The 19,649-nt window shown below is 47.9% G+C and overlaps 1 long non-coding RNA gene across 1 annotated transcript; it reads right to left on the bottom strand.

Annotated features, from left to right (window-relative positions):
* Positions 1–13,847: 13,847 nt before the first annotated feature.
* On the bottom strand, positions 13,848–15,242 carry LOC125553756. The gene is made up of 2 exons (XR_007304184.1): positions 14,759–15,242; positions 13,848–13,906 (listed from the first exon to the last, which is right to left on the bottom strand). It is a non-coding gene; the product is annotated as an uncharacterized LOC125553756 (long non-coding RNA).
* Between the last annotated feature and the right edge of the window lie 4,407 nt (positions 15,243–19,649).

Below are 19,649 nucleotides of genomic sequence, written 5' to 3'. Positions count from 1 at the left end.
GGGCCAGCCCCAGCTAATTACCTAGTTTAGGTTTAACTAAAATAGGATTAGCCCTGTGACACTGACACGCGGGCCCCACCGTCCAGGTTTGACCTGGACCAAGCCGCTGACCTGCTGACGTCACTGTGAGGTCATGCTGACGCAATAATTCCTTTCTGGAATTTAAATAAATCTTAAATGATTTATTATTTCCAGAAAATATCCAAAACTTAAAAAATTCATAGTAATTCAACCGTAGCTCAGAATGAAATAATTTATATATGAAAAATTATCAGAAAAATGCAAGGAATCCATTTATGCCAGTTACATGCATGAAAAACCAACTTATACATGCTGTATAAGTGAAAACATAATATGGGCATTTTAGATGCTTCATTTTGAATTGCATTTGAATCTTTGATTCAAATGGGCTTCAACCAACTTGGTAGCATCTTGCATTAGCCCAAACACTAGCATTTGCACATGTCATGTTCATGCATCATTTTGTTGCATTTGTTTGTGTATTGATTGCCGGCATCGTTTCTTCTTGATAGGTTCCACTCCGGAAGGTGTTCCCGAGTACCTATCAAAGGAGCAGTGCCCCTTCGTCATTCTATCAGGCAAGCAAACCCCCTTGAGCATTTCGATAAATCCCACTCTCTCGCTCTTGCTCCTTATACTGCATTAGGACAACAACGATTCAAACTGCTACTTTCTGCTGCGGTAGTTGAACCCATTCCTCTGCATGACCTGTCATTGCCACAGTAAATAGTTGAAACCCACTAGCATGAGTAGGAGTTGCTTGAGCCTTGATGTGCCTACTCATCCATGCTTGTTTTCTTTATGCCAGCTATGATTAGAGTTGTGTCAGGTCTATTTCATCGGGAATGAATCGGAGTGGTGAACATGTCCTACCGATAAAGGCTAAGTGTGTGAACACGTTTTGGTAAAAGGTAGCGATGAGAGGCCATGTAGGAGTACATGGTGGGTTGTCTCATTGGAACCGTCCCTAAGCACTGAGTTCTGTGTATGTTATCCAAGTCCAGTTACTACCACACATTGGGTTCCGGTTATCCGTCCCCTCTCGGCTTATTAATCCACTTGATCTCTGTCCAGGAGTTGCAACTAGTTTCTGGCGTTTGTAGGTAGTGCTACTTGTCTACCAGGTGGTGTCCGACATGATGGGCTTGGGAGAGACTAGGCACCATGGCATGGTGTACCAAGTGGCACCCGGATGGTGGGCTTGGGAACCCTGCACACACCGTTTGGGGCCGTACTGGAGACTTCGGCCGGAACTCCTTGCGGATGGAACTCGAATAGGCGATAAACCTGGACGAGAGACTTGTGTGGTTAGTCAGGTCGTGGCCGACACCCTCGCCCGGCTTCCGCTTGAAGGTTTACAAGGTACATGACGTGTACAGGGCGATAAGTGGCGAGAGCGTGTGTGAAGAAGTACACCCCTGCAGGGTCAACATTATCTATTCGAATAGCCGTTTTCCTCGGATATGGAAACTTGGAGGACTTATGTAGTACATACACAACTTGAAGTGGATACTCTAAAATCCGCAAGATAAGCGTGTGCTATGGATGGCCTTCTCATAGGGAGACGGGAACGGATCCATAGTGGAGTATTGATATGGTGAATATGTGGACTCGTGTGCGTCTTCTCACCTCAAAGAAGTTTCTGATACTCGTAGTATAGGTTAGCCACTGAGTCAAAGCTGGCTTGCTGCTGTTAACTCCACCACCCCCCTTGTTGATAATGTTGCATATGTAGATAGTTCTGATGTAAGACTTGCTGAGTACCTTCGTACTCACGTTTGCTTATTTATGTTTTGAAGTTGGTTAGACTAGTGACTTCGACGAGTAGCTTGTGTCCCAGCTATGATCTTGTACCCTTGGGAGGGTCGTGTTTAGTCAGGCTTGTTAGTCTTTTCCTTTTGTAGTTGTCTGTACTCAGACATGTAATGCTTCCATTGCTTGTATGCTCTGAATGATGGGTCACGAGACCCCTGTTTGTATTGAATGCTATGTGGCTCTTCTGGGCCTTTATCTATATGAGTTTGAGCTATGTTGTGATGCCATGTTGTCCAACACACACTTGCATGTTATGCGTACGTGTAACGTGTATTGCTATGTGTGGGATCCGACAACCTAGCTATTTATCCCTGGTAGCCTCTCTTATGGGGAAATGTAGTCTTGTGCTTCCATGAGCCATAGTAGTCCGCTACAGCCCGGTTCACCGGAGTCCTGCTAGCCCAGCACTACTGCTCCGGGACACTTGACTGGCCGGCATGTGATTCACTTTGTTCCTGTGTCTGTCCCTTCGGGGAAATGTCATGCGGTGACATCTGGAGTCCTGCCTAGCCTGCTACAGCCCGGGTTCCCGGAGTCCTGTTAGCCCAGTGCTACAGCCTGGATTCATACACTGTTGACCGACATGCTCGAGGTTGATTCATGTATGCATGTCCCTGTAAGTTAGTGCCACTTTGGGTTCACGACTAGTCATGTCGACCCGGGTTCTCTGTCATATGGATGCTAGCGACACAATCATATACGTGAGCCAAAAGGCGCAAACGGTCCCGGGCCAAGTAAGGTGGCACCCGTGGGAATACCGTGCGTGAGGCCGCAAAGTGATATGAAGTGTTACATGCTAGATCGCTGTGACTTAGGATCGGGGTCCCGACAACGACGAACAGGGTAACGAACGAACGTTCGTTAACAGGAACTAAACGATGAACGCGTTCGTTAAAACGAACAGACGAGCGAACGCTCGCTAAATAAATAAACCGGAGAAAACCGATCTATTTAAAAAATGGAAACTAGGGTTTTCAAAAAAATGAAATGGCTTTTCTTAGAAAACCGGAGCGGCGGCTACCTCAGCTCGGGGCTCCGGCGAGGCTCCGGCGGGGCTCCGGCGGGTGGTGCGGGGCGGCGGGGCGGCAGGCGGCTGTGGCGCGGGCGGCGGCGGCGCTGGAGGCGGGGCGGGTGTGGGGATGCAGGGGGGCGGCAGCGGGGTTATAAAGTGGGGAAGGCGACGACTTGGGGGAGGGGTCGGCCTCGGGAGGCGGGTCCTCCCCGGACTCGGGCAACGGCGGCGGTCAGGACTCCTGTCCCGACCCGGCGGGAGGCGGCGACGGCTGGCTGGGCCGGCCTTGGCCCAGTCAGGCACGGGATCTCTCTTTTTTTTAAAACAATTTCGCTGTGACTAAAAAAATTCTACAAAAATAAATAAAATTCTAAAAATGCCAAAACAAATTTTCACCGTCTAAATAAAATATTTAGAACAGGATGGACATTTTCTTGGCCCTAAATGAAATTTTGGAAACGTGCAATTTTTCCTAAATTCAAATAAAATAGCAAATAAAACCAAAATAAAATCTTATTTGATTTTTTTATTAAATCCCCAATATTTCTATATTTTGGGAAAGTCATTTTATTCCCACTCTCATAATTTTTATAGTAGAAATCATTGAAGATAAAATAAATAAAATCAAATGATCCTATTTTCAAAATTTGAGAAAACTCAAATATGAAAATAACGAAATCCCCAACTCTCTCCGAGGGTCCTTGAGTTGCGTGAAATTTCTAGGATCAACCAAATGCAATAAAATATGATATGCAATGATGATCTATTGTATAACATTCCAAATTGAAAATTTGGGATGTTACAGCACCAATATGGAAACCTTTGCTTGATGCCTCGGTACTCCGTGCTTGCGCTTGCCCCCTTAGCACCAAAGAGGAAACAAGGATGCTGCGCGCGCTGGCGCCCGCCTGGCGCCTGCCTGGTCTCGATAGTCATGGCTTATGTCACGAGAACCTCGTGGGGTTTGCCCGGCCTTGAACTCTCCGCCCATCACGAGCCAGCCTAGTGAGGCCGCTCCCGAGGAGATCTTGTGTCGTCCGCCTCGCAAGGCTTGTCCCCTCGCGAGGGTCTTGATTCCTTGTTGATGAAGATGGGCCATACAGGCCTGCTAGCAAAGCCATGCCGTGGGCCGCAGGCAGGCAAGTCTGGGGACCCCCATTCCCAGAACGCCAACAATAGCCCCCGGGCCCAAGATGTGCTTGGGCTTGGCTTCGAGGCGAAGCCAAGGGTCAAGTGCGGAGCGCCACGGGCCCCAATAGGCTGCGGCCTCGGTCGACGCATGGCGGTTGATTGAACGTGGGCGTCTCCGCTTCCCCATGCTGCCTAGGCATCTGCCTGACTATCAAAAGGCTGGCGTAGATCCCCTTTCTTGCTCAGATCCCCTTTCTTGCTCCTCGCTTCCGAAATTTCAGATCCGCTCCTATCCTTTCCTGCACCAGCAACCAATGGCGCCCCGGAGGGTCAAGCCCGCCTCGTCGCCAGTGTCGTCTGCGGCGAAGGCTTGGTACGAACCTACCCTCGACTCGCCCAACGTCTCGGAGAAAAACCTCGCAGCCACGCACTTGCTAACGGCGGGGGAGAGTAATGAAAGGGGGAAGACAGAGCTTCAGGTTGCCTCCGACGTGCCAGAGCCCGAGGGGAGCGCGTTCTTCCCCTTCTTCACGAGCAGTATCGCCACCGGGTTGGTTCCTCCCTTCTCCGATTTCTTCTATGAGGTCCTCGACCACTACGGGCTGCAGGCGCTGCATCTCCATCCCAACTCCATCCTTCTCTTGTACATCTTCGCCTACTATTGTGAGGCGTATCTGGGCGTGATGTTGTCTGTGGCCCTGCTGCGCCACTTCTTCTTCCTCCGTGCTAGCGAGGGCCATATCTCCGGGTGCGCCAATTTCATCGCGACCGGCAAGGCCAACTCGATCTCAAACACCGGGAAGAAGGCCGAAAACCTCAGGGCCAAATGGGTCATGATGAGCACCAAGCATGTCCACCCGCGCTTGGCGCTGCCGACGGAGAAGCCCCAGGCCAACAAGGCATGGTCCTACGCGAAGCTCACCGACGAGCGGGCGACGTTGGTGCTGGAGCACATGAAGTCCGACCTAAAGCCTGGCAACGCGAAGCGGCGAGGAATACAGGGGCCATGCTCTTGAGGGAGTTCCTGGCGCTGCGCGTGGCCCCGCTCCAGGCCCGCTCGCGCCCCTTGTGGGAACTCGGGGATGAAGAGGACAAGGTTCGCTTGAGCTCGGAGGCCTTGTACGACGAGGAGCTAACCGCAGCTCTCCGCCTCCTGGTTGGGGACGATCAAGAGTATCCTCCGAATGTCTTTACCCCCTTGTTCTGCCACAAGGACAGTGCGCTGATCATGGCCTCCAAGCTGACCTTTAACGGGCGTGGACTGGTGCCGCATGTGCTCATCAGGGCCCGTGCGGTGCTAGCGCCGGTGGAGCTGTCTTCTGGTGAGTCCCGCGGGGAGGAAGAAGAGGAGGAAGACTCGGAGGTAACCCCTGAAGGGACGGGGGAGACCTCCCCCTGAGTAAGGCTGACATCCTCCGCGCCTTCCCCGACGATGACGAGGCCGATGCTTCCCAGGAGAAGGAGGGACTGGCCGTGATCCCGACGAGGAGCAGGTCGGCACTGATCCCCCGAGGTTCTGCTGCTGCTCCAGTGCTGGCTGGGGCCGCTTCTGGTTCAATTGCTGCTCCTGCTTCAGCTTCTGGGGCTGGTGCACCCACGCCTCGAGTCGCGACGCTCTCCGGCTTTAAGCTCACCAAGCGGAAGGTGGACTACGTTGTCGTAGACCAGTAAGTTCCCCGCCTCGCCTTGCTCCTGTAGTCGATGCTCGTTTCCGACTCTGTTTCCCTACTGCGTAACCAGGCTGGCGTCTGCGGTGAAGAGGAGAAGGGAGAGCGAGGTGGTGCCGCTTGTGTCTGTGTCGCCTCCTGCGACCGCGCCCCTCTCCATGATCAAAGGTGGGGATGGTGCTCATGCTTCTCCAGCCTGGTCGTCCACGCGAGGCCCGGTGGAGCACCCTCGGGAGGAGTCAACCCCCGAAGCACCACTGGATCAGGAGGTGCCGGTGTCCAGCACGGCTGGAGAGGTTCCGAAGGCTCAGGAGCCCTTGACCTCCCAGGCTCTGGTGACAACGTCGCCTCCTTCTCCTGCTGCGCCCCTGGCCCCAGGTTCTTCTGCTTCCTCAACCGTCTTGGAGCATGCCCTTTCGGAGATGGCCCAGCTACGGGAAGATCTCCAGGGCACGAACCTGCGCCTGGTGGCCGGGCGCCTGGAGCTGGTCTCTGGCTGGCTTCACTCTGACTCGGCGGTTCGAGTGTCGCTAAGCCAGGCCGCGGCGGCCTCCAAGAAGGAGAAGTAGGCCGCCGCCAAAGCTGCGGTCGATCGTGAGGCGGCATTGAAGGATGCTGAGGCCGCCCGCGGCCGCTGCTGAGAGCTGGAGGACGAGCTGAAGGGCATGTGCGGCCGGTATGCGGAAGAAGCACATGGCCGCCAGGCGAAGGAGGAGGAGATGAAAGCCCGGGAGGACACCATCAAGGGCCGCGACGCTGAGCTGGGGGAGCTGGCAAAGGTGCAGGCAGCGGAGCCCAGCCGGCTGGAGGGGTTGGAGCGGAAGGCGAGGGTGAAGGAGGCCGACCTTGACGCCATGGCAAGGGTCCTTGCCGAAAACCGTGCGGCCTTCTCGACCTTCGAGGAGAGGTCCCGCGTGGCGCTGAAGACACTTTACGAGAAGGGCTTGGAGAAGCCGCTGACCACCGACGAGGATGGCCCTGCTCAGCTGCTTCCCTTCCTGGTGAAGGCGCTTTAGGAAGTCATGGAGGGCATCGGTCCTATGGCGGAGGCTGAGCCACGCGTCCTTTCCTCAGCCGCACTGACGCGGTCTTTAGCCACCTGCACCTTCGCGACCCCAGCGCTCGTCTTGACGAGCTGCTGGAACCTGTAGCTAACGAACACTGCGCGGCTGCTGCCGTGGCCGTGAAGGGTCAAGTGGAAGCCTTGCTGAAGAAGTTCGACGCCTTCGCCCTCGCGCCCTTGACCGGTGATGCAGGTGAAGGCGACGCTACCCAGGAGGGGGGCACCTTTTGCAGGCGCCAGCGGTGTCCAGGGGTGACTTGCGGCTGCTTTTCTGCTTTATTCCTGCAACATGCACCATGCCTCGTGGAGGCGTTAAACTTGCGTTTGATATTGTGAAAACAATATGTATTGTAATATTTGCTTTGAGATTTTGCGGTTTTCTTCCTATTTGCTTTACATTCTGCGTCGGCAGAGCCCGGCGCCGCGCATACCTCAACCGCCGTTGGGCCGACCAGAAACTAGGACGGACCAAGTAGTGAGGGGCTATGTGACCAGTTAGGCTCCTGAGTCGCGATGCTCAGGAGTCCCCCTTGGCGCGCAAACAACCTATAGGAAGGACATGTGAAGATAGGTTAATGTTCTACGTCGGCAGAGCCCGACCCCGCGCATACCTCAACCGCCGTTGAGCCGACCGGAGACCAGGACTGAAAGTGCTAGTGATCGACTAGAGGGGGGTGAATAGGCGATTTTTATGAAAGTCTTCAAAACATGTAAGTTTCGAAGACAAACGATAGAAATAAACCTATTGCCATGCAGCGGAAGGTGGACTACACTAGGCAAACCATAGTCAAGTATTCAATGAAGTGAAAGCACAATGACTAATAGCAGCTAGGCAGTAAGGATCAGGTAGGAAGATATTGTGAAGCCAATCAGAACAAGTAACCACTCAGTGAAGCCAAATGGTGATGCAATCGTACAATGACTTCACAAGGACCAACAGTAAGTAAAGGGAGGGGAAGGATGAAACCAGTGACTCGTTGAAGACAATGATTTGTTTGACCAGTTCCAGTTGCGGTGACAATTGTACGTCTGGTTAGGGAGGCTGAGATTCAACTCAGAAGACCTCGTCTTCACCTTATTCCCCTTGAGCTAAGGACACCCAGTTCTCGCCCAATCACTCTGGTAAGTCTTCAAGGTAGACTTCCAAACCTTCACAGACTTCGTTCACCGGCGATCCACAATGACTCTTGGATGCTCAGAACGCGATGCCTAACCGGCTAGAGGATTCACAGTCCTCAAGTGTAATAAGTCTTCAGATCACACAGACAGGAAGACTTAAGTGATGCCTAACACTCTTTGGCTCTGGGTGGTTAGGGCTTTATCCTCTCAAGGAATTCTCTCTCAAAGGCTTCGAGGTGGGTTGCTCTGAAACGACAAAAGCCGTCCTTTAACTCTGAGCAGCCAACCGTTTATGGTTGTAGGGGGTGGGCTATTTATAGCCACTGGGCAACCCGACCTGATTTGTCCGTGTAAGTGCATCTAGTGCCACCCCTAGTTGGTTTCGGAGTATTGACGACAAACCTAGTTGAGGGACTAATGTGTTTGTGAGAATTGCAGGATAACACAGGTAGAAGTCCCTCATTGATTCGGTTTTCCTACCAGAGATGACCCCTAAAAATGTATGAAGACATTGAAGTCAAAGGTGGTATGTGAAGACATTCACATTGAAGACTATGACAAGAGAAGACATCGCATGAAGACTATGGAGCGCGAAGACTTAGATCTTTCGTAGTTCGTTTTCTTCTTTGTTGAGTCATAGGAACCACTGTACTGTTAAGTGGGGTCCAAGAAAACCAGTCAGAATGACTGAAGTGATGCTTAACCAAAATCCTATGTCTTCGAGTGAAGACTATGAGAGCAAATCTTGCTCAGAGTTGGACAAGTCAACTTTGCTTGTAGCCCAAGTAAAGTTGTCGTGTGCGTTTGAAATCTGACCATTGGAACACGTGTCAGTTCCTTAGTGACCCAGGGTCATTTCGGACAAATCAGGTCGGGTTGCCTAGTGGCTATAAATAGCCCACCCCCTACAACCATAAACGGTTGGCTGCTCAGAGTTAAAGTACGGCTTTTGTCGTTTGAGAGCAACCCACCTCGAAGCCTTTGAGAGAGAATTCCTTGAGAGGATAAAGCCCTAACCACCCAGAGCCAAAGAGTGTTAGGAATCACTTAAGTCTTCTTGTCTATGTGATCTGAAGACTTATTACACTTGAGGACTGTGAATCCTCCAGCCGGTTAGGCGTCGCGTTCTGGGCATCCAAGAGTCATTGTGGATCGCCGGTGAACGAAGTCTGTGAAGGTTTGGAAGTCTACCTTGAAGACTTACCAGAGTGATTGGGCGAGGACTGGGTGTCCTTAGCTCAAGGGGAATAAGGTGAAGACGAGGTCTTTTGAGTTGAATCTCAGCCTCCCTAACCAGACGTACAGTTGTCACAGCAACTGGAACTGGTCCAACAAATCATTGTCTTCAACGAGTCACTGGTTTCATCCTTCCCTTCCCTTTACTTACTGTTGGTCCGTGTGAAGTCATTATATGATTGCATCACCATTTGGCTTCACTAAGTGATTACTTGTTCTGATTGGCTTTACAATATCTTCCTACCTGATCCTTACTGCCTAGCTACTATTAGTCATTGCGCTTTTACTTCATTGAATACTTGACTATAGTTTGCCTAGCGTAGTCTACCTTCCGCTGCATGGTAATAGGTTTATTTCTATCGTTTGTCTTCGAAACTTCCATGTTTTGAAGACTTTCATAAAAATCGCCTATTCACCCCCCCCTCTAGTCGATCACTGCCACTTTCAGTTCGAAATGACCCTGGGTCACTAAGGAACTGACACGTGTTCCAACGGTCAGATTTCAAACACACACGGCAACTTTACTTGGGCTACAAGCAAAGCTGACTTATCCAACTCTTGACAAGATTTGCTCTCATAGTCTTCACTTGAAGACATAGGATTTTGGTTAAGCATCTCTTCAGTCATTCTGACTGGTTCTCTTGGACCCCACTTAACAGTACGGTGGTTCCTATGACTCAACAAAGAAAAACACAGAATGACGAAATGCTAAGTCTTCGCGCTCCATAGTCTTCACGCGATGTCTTCTCTTGTCATAGTCTTCAATGTGAATGTCTTCACATACCACCTTTGACTTCAATGTCTTCATACATTTTTAGGGGTCATCTCTGGTACGAAAACTGAATCAATGAGGGACTTCTACCTGTGTTATCCTGCAATTCTCACAAACACATTAGTCCCTCAACTAGGTTTGTCGTCAATACTCCAAAACCAACTAGGGGTGGCACTAGATGCACTTACAATCTCCCCCTTTTTGGTGATTGATGACAAACTAGTTGAAGTTTTCAACGGGGAATATAATATGTGAAATTGTAAAGGATAGGGAATTGTCTTCATAAGTTGCAAGGGCTCCCCCTGAAGATGTGCATATAAGTAATTTGCTTTTGGAATGCAAATGCACATGGCAGGTTGTACTTGTGGAGATCCTCTTCAACTTATGATGACAATTCATCATGCATGAAAAGTATGTGAAGATAATGACATGCATAATGAAAAATGGACGTCTGCAAAATGATCTAAGTGCGGAATTTATCATCGCACATGCGGAATTTATCATCGCATCACAGAATAGCAAATAAGTAGCAGACGACCATCGAGTTTAAGTGTTACAACTCAAAGAACCAAATGTATCAAAAGAGAGTTGTAAACACTAGGCAAAACATAAAGCGACCGCCCATATGGACCCGCTTGAAGACTATCAAACTCATATGCTTCTCCCCCTTTTGTCAGTAAGGACCAAAAAGGTTTGAAGACATAGAGCATCTACTCGTTCCCATGAGGAGTAGGTGAAGCAGTAAGGTCGTCGGTGTTGTTCGGCGGTGCAGACGAACTCGGGGCAGTGTCGATGCGTGCAAAAGTAGGGAGCGGTGAAGTGGCATCGTCTTCGTCCTCGATCACTCTGGCATTCACAGTTGCCGCGGAGGAAGAGAACTCAGAGTCTTCAAGAGGCGGAGTTCGTCGCAGCACAGTCCTTCTTGGGGGTGTGGAGTCAAACTTGAAATGTTCAGAGAAGCCATCCTCTTGAAGATCATCTTCAGAACACATAAGCGTCAGCCCTTTCCATGTTCACCGACAGGTTTCATGGGCAACAAAGGCATTCTTGGTGGCAAGATTGCGAATGCGGTTGACATCCACCAAGAGGCTTTGCATTTGGCGCTTCAGCCAGTCATGATGCCTATCCTGTTTCTGATGAAGGGCAACCAGAAGCTCTCGGTCATTGAGAACACGAGATCGCTTCTTGGGCCGTTGGGCAATAGTGCTTTCAGTGGCTTCAGTGAGGGCACGATGAGGTGCACGTGTAGTACCAGCCAGGGGATAAACACGAGTGACTGCTTCAACCCCTTCAATGTTTTGAGAGAAACTTTGATGCTCAGCATTCTGAAGACTAAGAGGCTCCTTGGCAGGCTCTGGATAGATGGCTTCAACGGACATATCAATGTCAGGCAGAAAGATCCGATGATTGCGAGCAGAGGGCTGATATGAGACAGCTGAGTGTAGTTTGATCAGCCGCATTATCCATAGAGCATAAAACTTCAAGCCAAAAAGATCAGATCCTGATGCAGCAAGTTAGCGGATGAAGAAGTCTTGTGCATTGAAGCATTTGCCATGAAGAATATAAAAGACCAAAGTCTTCATTGCACCTTCCAGCTTTGCATGTGGAGGATGTCCTTTGATGGGCCAGAGAGTTCGCCTGATAATGTGATAGATAGTGCGTGGCAGATACTCAAGGTCTTCAACAAAGAACTCCTTAGGATATGCAGCATCTGGAGGCAAAGGCTTCATCATGCTAATCATCTGACTCATGTTCGGTTCAGGCTTCTGAAAGATGCTCTCCATAGCTGCACTGTGAAGCTGACAACCAAGTTCATAAAGATCTCCAGGAGTGGGCAGACCAGTGAGCTCAATGATATCAAAGGCTTTGGCTTCGTGATGAACATTGCCGGTCATCCACTCAAGGACCTAAGTCGTCGGATCTCTGTTGTAGCCACGAATGTGAAGAGTGGCATAGAATTGAAGCAGCAACTCTTCGTTCCAGTGCTCTTGGTCGGTGACGAAAGGCAACAATCCAGACTTTTTGAAGCAATCCAGAACTTCTTCCAAGCAAGGCAGACCAGTTATGGCTTCAGTGTCAAGACGCATATGAGGGAAAATGCGACCTTGATTGTACAGAATGCATGAGTAATAACTTCGCTGCGGATAGCTCCAGAACCGATCAGAAGATATCCTTTCCCTTGAGTAGGGGTTCTTGGCGCTATTGAAGAAGGTGTTGTCTGCTTTGAAGCCGTTGACATTAAAGGATCCGGGTGCTGATGCAGGACCTGGAAACCTGGGCAACCTTGGCATTGGCTTCTGTACCTGAGGCCTGTGCTCAACGTGATAGTCAAACTGAGGACCAGCAGCAGGCGCAGGAACAGGAGCAGTAGCATCATTGGCTTCACTGACTTCTGGCACATTGGTTGGTGCAGGCTCCACATTTGCTTCAGCCATGACAACGTCATTGGCTTCATTTGTGTTGGTGGTGGCAGCCTCAAGATTCTCAACCTCCACTTGATGAGCTGGAGGGTCGGGCACAGACATGTTCTCCTCGAGAACAACTTCTTTAGTAATGGGGGAGTAGGAACACGTTCTTCTTCTCGTGTGTCGTTGGCTGATGCAGCCGGAATGTCTTCAGCAGCTTTAGCCTCAGACTCGGAGACATTCACAGTAGGAGTGGTGTAACGACCCGGATTTGGCAAAATCCAAGTCTCTGTGCTTACTGTGCTATCCCTGGATCATAGTTAGCACACACAGTAACAAGAATGAATATCAGTAACACATACATCATGTTACTACAATGATACATCCAGAATAAAAAAATACATACCATTGGCACAGCTCAATGCTGGCACATAATACAGCGGAATTATACGTAGTCGCTAATTCAGGGCTCCATCAACGCCACTGGGCTCGTTGAGTGTAGACCGTAACCTAATGTCTCTTAATCTGTAGAGATCTGCACATGACAGATGCAGGTGAGTATGTGGAATGTAGTCGCAAGTTGCAAAGAAAAGTTTAACAAGATATATATGCAGGGTAAGTATTGGTGGAGATTTCATTTGCATAAAGCCAATTTTTTCTCCTATACTAAATTTTGTAAACTTCTTTTGAAATAGAAATAATTTTTAGTAAAAATAAATAAATAGGAGTGAGACACTTGGATATACGCACCAGTGCTCATTCTCCAAAATAGTTTAAATCACACATAGGTTTAAAGTGAAACACATTCCCTGTGCTCAATCCTCATCCTATTCCCTTAAATCAGAGTTTTAGAAAAGAGAGGGGAGATTCTTCTTCAGTCCAGTCTTCAGTTGCTCAAATTTGGCCGTAACCGGGAGCATAGCTAATCGATTAGGTTTAACCCTCTGCAGAGGTCGTACACATTCCCCACATGACACAACCAACCCTGTTTATCGATACACACTTGGGTGTACGACTAGGAGGAGGTTGTGACGAAGCCTTTCCGTAACAGCCCCCTATACCACCAAGCCGCCCGCAACTTCGGCACGAAGGCCTCTCTCCGATGGCGGTACTGGGGTAGGGTTTCCCGTTAGTACTAAGCTAAGCCAGAGCCCATAGTAGCATGCGGCTGTACTGGAAGCTACATCAAACTGTACTTGGAAGATCTCAGTCCCCTGGACGGCAATCCCCACCAAAAACTTGTATGCAAGACCCCAGTCGGGCGCATTCACTGCAAGACCCCGATGGGCGCAATCACTTGTAGACGCTCCCGTCAATACCATTCCGCCCAGGGAATAGAAGTAAAATAGTATATAGTTTTGTTTTCCAAAAGTTTTCACAAAACGTTACCCCAAAAGAGGCAAGTTTAGAGGTTCAAAACAATTTTAGTTTTCATCCCACCCATTTTGTGCAAGCGTGGCCAAGCATGGTTGCAAGTCTTGAACCTATGGCTCTAGTTAGTAATAATACTTTGTAAAACTTTTATAAAACATGCATAGCATTAAAATACAAAGGATTATGCATAATATGAAAACATAGGTCAGAGCATGATCAATTTGCAACTTGCCTTCGGTTTTGCAGTAGGTTCTACCTCCTCGTAGAATTCACCTTCGCACTCGTCGTAATCTAACGCGATAAATAACTCAAGTAAGCCACTCGGCATATCCACATTCACATAACAATGAATCAAGCAAGCATTCAACATACAATAAAAAATCCAAATGAAGATCCAAATAACAACACAAATTATTCGGTTGCCACTATCATAATTTCTAGGGCATGGTTAGGGTTGATATAGGATCAGATGTAGTCTATGAAGAAAATATGACAATCATATTCTAGGATTGGTTAATATTGATACTAAGTGAGGATTTGGTTTTAAGGGTTGTGAGACCGGGTTCTACGACAACAAAGTCTATAATGGGTTCGATCGAAATATTTTGACTTGTGTTAAATGGAAATGGGTATGGCATAAGTTCAAGATAAGAGAATTAAATTCTTAATCTTGTAACTCCAAATTTTGTGGTGGTTTCAAATGACCAGAGAGGGTTTCTAGGGATTCATCTAAGAGATTTAACCTATAGTCAAATTCTAATTTAACAAAGTTATTAAACGATCATCAAAGAAGGTCAAACTAAGATGTTGATGTTAAAACTTCAACTAAACATTGCTGAAAATTCATGCAATGAGTTCTAACAGAAAGGTCAGGTCCTAAGGTCCAACTTTCATATATAAAACATTTTTATATGAATTACAGAATAAAAGATATAGTAAAAATACTCATCTTAACATTTAAATCGAAACTAAATTTTAATTTGCCCAAAAGTGAGATTTTATAATTTCATAAAAATGTACATGTTTCAACGAATCCGGGGATATCTTATTTGTCAAAATCGGACATACGGTTTGGAAGATATGAATTTCCGAAGTTTGATATTTTCTAAAAAGAAAGAATTACGGGATTTAGAGAGAGCTCACCGGAGTTGGTCGCCGGAGTTGGGGAATAAGGTCGCCGGAGTTGTGGAAGAAACTCCCTGACATCAAGTAGAAGAAGAACGTTGAAGATGTCGACGAGGGAAGTCCGTTGGGCAATGTCCCGGGCTCGGTCTAGTCCCGTGACGGCGTGGAGCGGCCGCCGGAGTTGCTGAACTCCGACCGAGCAATTGATCGGGATGGGGAGGGATATAGCTCCCGAAAGAAGAGGGCTTCGGACAAGGAGAACCTGGGAGACTCCTTGGGCTTTTATAGAGGGTTAGGTGGAGCCAGAGGAGAGCGGGGCATCGTCGGATTTAAGGGCGTTAATGGCAGCAGTTACCTATGGTTCTAATGGCCATTAGGGGGGATTAGGGCGCACTAGTGGAGGGGAGGGGTCGAGGGAGGAGAGGGGAACCGGTTCTGGAGGTTAGTGGGTTGGGAGAGGAAGAGGAGGGAAGGAAGAGGTGGAGGCGCCATGGATGTAGCATCTGTTCGTGTTCCTGTGAACATGAACGAGGAGGAAGAAGAAGCGTGCGCGTATGGGCCTTAGTGGAAGAAATTGGCCCAAAGGAAAAAGGCAAGGAAAGAAAAAAAATACAAAAACAAGGTGGGCTGTACTGCTGTTATCTCGCGCCTGTCCGAGATTTTGAGAGCTGGGTCAAGCTAGATAGTTTAGGAATTAGGATTGAAATATAATTACGTACATAAGTACGTGCACAAAAAGTTACTTAGAACAAATAATAAAAATGTTTACATTAGTGCCAACATTATTTAGAGTCCAAGAAAATTAGTCTCCGAATTTAAGAAAATTAAATTTGTTCACAAACTACCCTTCACACTTTATGGACATAATTGAAATAATCAAAAATTCAGTTTAGAGTTCTGCAAATTCGCGAAATGATAATTATGCAGTACTAAATATTTCCAAATATATTTTGGAGAAGTCACATTATCTCCTCTCATTAAATTTGTTGGAAATATTTAAATGGCATTAAAATTTCAAATGAGATTCAATTTCTAATGGAACTCCAAAATTCAAGGAACTTCAAATGATTTTTTTATCCACCACATTTGAGAAAGTCATTTTATTCTCACTCCATTTTTATTTGCGGTTTTAAAATATTTTGTAGGTGTCTAAAAAAAAGCAATTGGGTGAAATATTTGAAACAAGAATCAAAAGGTTTTATTTTCCCATGAAAATCATAGCAATTCACTCAATAATATTTTATTATTAACATTCCAAAATTTGGAAAATTTTGGGATGTTACAAGTGGCATCTGGAAACACTTGACGTGCAACATATTGGTGGGGCACTTCTCCTTCTGGAACGCTCGAAAGAGGGACTTGAAACCTTGGTCCTTTGCGAAGCCTGCGTAACACTGGCGACGCCTCTGGAGACGGAGTTGGCTGGGTCTCAAAGTCATCTTCTTCTTCTTGCCGGGGTGGTGTGACTTGTTGTTGTGGGTGATCAGCCCATGATGCATCCTGAGCAATTGGCGTCAGAGGACGACCAATGCTGATGAGTTCGCTGTGCGTATGCACAGGCGATGATACCAAGTTGTGCTCGATCTAAGGAAGAACTACATCATCTTCAACATTGTCATGGTGACCAATGTCTTCAGCAGCTGTGGGAACAGCTGCTGGAATGTCTTCAGCTTCATGAGCCTCTGTGGAAGCAGGCTCATGGACAGTCAGTTGGCGCTCTTGATGTTCAGCTGCAGGGCGAACCATGGAGATAGGTTCAACAACTAAGGGCTCTGTGGGAGCAGCCCGATCCTTCTTGGTCTTGTGCTTCTTCTTAGAGGGAGCAACATCAAAGGCTTCAGGATGTTTCCTCTTTCTCGCTTCAGCCTCAACAGTCCTCGTCTTCTTCAGTTCCGAAGCAGTTGACCTGACCTTTGGCTTCGAGCCAGTCATGCTGGCTGGGAAGACAATGGGATGTGCTTCCTGTCTTGGTGCTTCGGGCTCGGCCACAGCTGGCTTCTTCTTCTTCTTTGCAGCCATCCTGGGATCGATGCCAGGACGACCAAGGGCCTTGCGCTTCTCAGCCTCATTGTAGGCTTGCACACACTTGTCAGCCAGGCTCTTCATGCGCTCACGAGAACCTTGAACTTCTTCACGCTTCTTGAGAAAGGCTTCTTTGAGCTTGTGCAGCATGATCTTGAAATTTTTGACCTCTTGCACGCTGAGCTTGGCCATGTGCTTCTTGAACTGAGCTTTCTCAAAGTCGATCTTTTGCTTCAGTTCAACCATGCGCTGAGCTAGAGCTAGCTCTGAAGCAATGGCGCCATGGAAGGCGACACTGAGGCCAACTGGAAGTTGCAGATCTTCAAAGCTGAGGTTGGGCGTGTCAAACCACTCATCAATGAAGTTGTGGATGATTGCCACGTCAAAGAGAGGCAAATCATTGAAGATTTCTGCTTCTTCTTTGCTCTTGATCAGTTGCTCAAGAGCGTCATCTGCAAGATCTTCATCGCTGGATAGATCAATGGCGTCGTTGCGCAGAATAGCAGCAGCAGTCAGTTCTTGGCTGGTGTGTTGCAAAGGCATCTTGACTCTCGAGGGCTTGGAGATGCGTGACAAATCTTCAGACTGCACACTGTCTTCAGGGGGTGTAGTAGCCAGTGGCTTCGCCCGTGAGATTTTTGGTGCTGAGGCAGGCATTGAAGCTTTAGGCTTCTTCAGTTTCTATGGCTTCGGCGGTGCAGGCGCTTCATCAGATTCAGCGTCATCTGCAGGCTCATCCACGGCTGTCCCTTGAACCATGATATGAGTGATGAGACCTTCTAGGTTGTAGAAGGGCCTAACAAGATTGGGTTCAGCTTCGCGGGTGCCATCGGCACGGGGAGCAGAAGGACCAGGGTTGAAGTCTAGTCCCAATGACTTCTTGTTTTGCTTAGATGAATTCTTGACAAACTGGAAGTTGCGTTTGAATAGATTGTCGTCACGGCACCCTAGCAATGACGATGGGTGTGCATCCGCAGGCTGTGGTCCATGGACCATGCAGGGATAGAAGCCTTGTTCAATGGCTTCATCTCTAGACCTGGGTTGAAGATTTCTGTATAGGATGTCTCCCCATGGTCGCTTGATGGCATTTTTCTCAGCATATTCCTGGGTCACAAACCTGTACTTGAACCATTATTCTGCCCAATATCTTCGAATCCATTGGATTCGGGTCTTGCGCTGATTGTAATCCTCTGCAGGATCTGTCTTGTAAAGCTCTGAGAGATCATTAGGCAAATCTCTTGATGTTCCCCCACGATGCTGTCTGCCACACTTCCTTACTGATTTCTCTGCAGCCATGAACTTCAAACTGAATGGCTTCAACACGTTCAAAGGTTTCAAAGGCTTTCGCTTGCTGGACAAACAGGAACTGGCTTTGGGAGAATTTATATGATGCTGTAAGAATTCTGCAAATGAATGCAGACTATGAGAACCAAGGGATTCTCCCACGGACATGTACCTATGACAGCATTAAGGTGCGAGGGAAGGGGAAGAGGTCATATGCATTCTCAGAAGATTTTGAAGATAAATGAGTTTAGAAGACATTGACCTCGTCGTGCGAAGACATTCACTCATAGATAAGGAGTTGGTTCCAGATTTGTACGAATCTACGGATCAGTACAAGTGAGGAATCTAACTACTTTGTGAAGCATAAGTGAACATACTAGGCATATTTTGAGATGCAGTATGAAATAGATCCAACTTGTGTGAATAGAAACTTCTTATGGTAGAAAGTGATGAATCTATAGGATCAAAAGGGGCCGTAAAAAGGAAGTTTTATTTACCACACGAAGAACTGCTAGACGGAGAGGGAGATGAGGCCGAGCAGTTCGATCGTCCGTGCCCTAACTTGGCGACGGAGGACACCTACGCCGACGGCAGAGAAGACAATGTCTGCGGCCGGCGTGAAGACGGCGTCGGAGAGGTCGCGGCAGCTAAGTGCTTCGTCGCCGGCATCGTCGAGGGCTAGTGGGGGCGCTAGGGTTCGTGCGAGAGTGGAAGAAGGGATAATGACTGTGGTGAGGCGTGTATTTATAGGGACAGGGACGGCACAGTGTTATTACACAGGTGCCCCTGGCGATTCACATCTGAAGGACACGTGGCCATCATGCAACATATCAGAGGTTGTTCCACGTTCCCACACATGCCTGGATTGTCGGGTGGTTGTTCCCACTTCTCCGGGTTTCAGGTGAAGGAATTAGCATTGAAAGCGGACTTAATGTTTGTCTCTATATCTTCTGCTGACAAGAACGCAGAGAAGACATTCGACAGTTTCAAGAGAATGCATATGATTTGGAGAGATAGAGTTTGAGATAGAAAGCATAGAGAGGTTAGGGTCCGATCACATTCACTTAGTTCAAAAGATTCAACAAGAGGATATAGCTATAAGTGAATGCTGTAGAGGACAGAACATTAGTATATATATATAATCAACATAGTGAAGATAATCATGAAGACAGGTTGAGATTGAAGCCAAACCAAATGTGAAGACATAGCAAATGCAACGCATGGGTGAAACACTTCAAACACAAGAATTTGGTGGTGGCGTTACCCACCATATAGGAAGTATTAGACCCAGACACGCGCACAATTATCGTGGCGCTCCGAAGTCAAATTCCACATTAATGTATTCACACTTAGAATGTATGTCTTCATTGATTGAAGATATACTTTACTTTGTGTGTTGCACATCTAAGTCATCAATATGCATAAGTGTTAGGATGTGTGCCTGATCATAGGACATTTGAGGATTCCAAGATATTTAGCTCACACTATAACCTGCAAAATCTCTTCTGATCCAAGGGCTTGGTGAAGATATCTGCCAATTGCTCTTCAGTGTTGACGTGTATGATATCAATATCTTCCTTCACAACATGATCTCTGAGAAAGT

Source organism: Triticum urartu, chromosome 4 (genome assembly GCF_003073215.2).
Source record: "Triticum urartu cultivar G1812 chromosome 4, Tu2.1, whole genome shotgun sequence".
Classification (NCBI taxonomy): Eukaryota; Viridiplantae; Streptophyta; class Magnoliopsida; order Poales; family Poaceae; genus Triticum; species Triticum urartu.
This window is presented reverse-complemented; position numbering and strand designations above follow the sequence as displayed.